This window comes from Nematolebias whitei, chromosome 5, assembly GCF_014905685.2.
Source record: "Nematolebias whitei isolate Nwh7 chromosome 5, NemWhi1, whole genome shotgun sequence".
Taxonomy (NCBI): Eukaryota; Metazoa; Chordata; class Actinopteri; order Cyprinodontiformes; family Rivulidae; genus Nematolebias; species Nematolebias whitei.
The window spans coordinates 32,087,568-32,089,940 of NC_056502.1; positions in this window are offsets into that span (position 1 = coordinate 32,087,568).

Consider the following 2,373-nt stretch of genomic DNA (forward strand, 5'->3'; position numbering starts at 1 on the left):
TGGTTAGGGTTTGTAATGACATTTTAACAGCAAATGATTCTGGTCATTTTGTGGCTCCTGTACTCCTCGATCTTACTGCCGCTTTCGATACTGTTGACCACAGTATCCTCATCTCTCGGCTTGAACACTGGGTTGGGATTACAGGTGCTGCATTAGACTGGTTCCGCTCATACCTCTCTGAAAGGAGTTTTTGTGTGAAGGTGGGTACAAATCTATCCACTTCAATGCCTCTTTCCTGCGGTGTCCCGCAGGGCTCGATTCTCGGACCCCTTCTATTTTCGCTCTATCTGCTTCCACTGGGGTCGATCCTAAGAAAACACGGTATTCCATTCCATTGCTACGCCGATGACTGTCAGATCTACCTGCCACTGAAACCAGCCAGCGCTTGTTCCGTCCACCCTCTCCTCAAATGTCTGGACGACATTAAGACATGGATGGCTTCAAATTTTCTAAGTTTTAACGACCAGAAGACTGAAGTCATTGTCTTTAGCCCTAGCTCAGCTGCCGCCTCTTATCCTGTGAACCTGGACTCCCTTCAGCCTTATCTGAAGCACTCTGTTAAAAACCTCGGAGTGCTTTTTGACTTGGATTTTAAGTTCGACAAACAGATCAGTTCGGTTCTGCAGAGAAGCTTCTTCCAACTGCGGCAGGTAGCTAAGCTCAAGCCAGTGCTGTCTAGACCCGACCTTGAGACACTAGTCCATGCATTCATCACAACCCGCCAGGACTATTGTAATTCACTGTATGCTGGGGTCAGCCAGGCCTCTATCTCACGGCTACAGCTCGTCCAGAATGCTGCAGCTCGGCTCTTAACCGGTACACCGAGGTATGAGCACATCACACCAGTTCTGTCCTCCCTACACTGGCTTCCTGTGAGAACTAGGATTGATTTCAAAATTCTCCTCCTGACCTATAAGTGCCTAAATGGCCTCGCACCCATCTACCTCTCTGAGCTACTGGAACCATATGTTCCCTCTCGGGCTCTGAGATCATCCGATCAGCTGCTTTTGGTTGTTCCAAAAACACGACTGAAGCTCCGAGGAGATCGGGCGTTTTCAGTCATGGGTCCCAAACTGTGGAACAACCTACCCCCAACATTAGGCATGCCACCTCCCTTCCTGTGTTCAAGTCCCTGCTAAAAACATATCTGTTCTCTCTGGCGTTTCATACTGTGAGAGTTGATTTAGTATATCTTGTTCCATGTCTTCATTTTAATGCTGTTGTTTTAATTTTTAAGGTATATTCTTACTGCTTTTTACTTCTTAGTGTTACCCTTAGTGTCAAGCACTTTGATAACAGTCTATCTGTTTTAAATTGTGCTCTATAAATAAATATGACTTGACTTGACTCTTAAATACACCAGCTGTCAGTGAGTCCATTAGAGAGTTTCTGATCATCTAACAAGGCTTAAAATATAAGTTCATTTATATTCAGAGCAGCTTTTCAAGACAACATGTAGGTGCTTTTATTTTGAAAAGGAAAAACACATAAATATTTGTGAGATATACAAAGCAGAGGAATGTGATGAGGAAACAAGTTAATAAAGTCCATTTACATTTGTACGCTTGAAAGAACTAAAGTTTGAAGCTTCAGTAAACACTTGAGTAATTTATTCATGCTGATAAAACTTTATTGCACGTTGCTTGTGATGGCTTCGTCCTTCAAACTGCTGCTCACGTGGACAACTCAAAGTGAATGTGCACGCCGAGCTGCCCACATGTTAAAAACAGGCTTTCCTTAGATGCACCTTTTCAATAAAAATCTTTGTTTAGCCACAAAAACTGCGTTTAGGAAATGTGAGTGAAGAGTTTGGATTTCCTGAGTTTTAATGTGAAAACAAATATCAACAAAAACAATGTTTAAAAAATGCTGTAAAAATTCTCTGTCTGGACATATTTGTAAGAAAAGGCTTATTTGTGAACAACTGTACAAACAAAATGTTAAAATGTTCGTATTCTTCCTGTCTGCTGCATAAACTGAAAATAACAAAGTGGTGAAACTTTAAAACACTTTCCTAATTTACCACCTTCAAATCTGCATACAAGACTCAAATACCCACAATGCTTAGCAACTGCAACCATCACAAAGGAACAGGTAGACACAGTAGAGGACTGAGGCACGGCATCGTGGGAGTTGTAGTTCATGTTTTGAATTGAACGTTTGAGAGGTTGAATCATGTCATCTGGACTTCGTTTTTTTTGTTAAAAAACGTTTCGCCCCTCATCCAAGAGGCTTCGTCAGTCTGAGGCCTAGCCATCTGGTATTACCCAGAAGCCATTGAAACCATTAGTGAAAAGGCCAGACTTCAGGGGTATCTGAGGCAGGCTTGAAACACAAGAGTCAGGGTGGCTTCTGGGTAATACCAGATGGCTG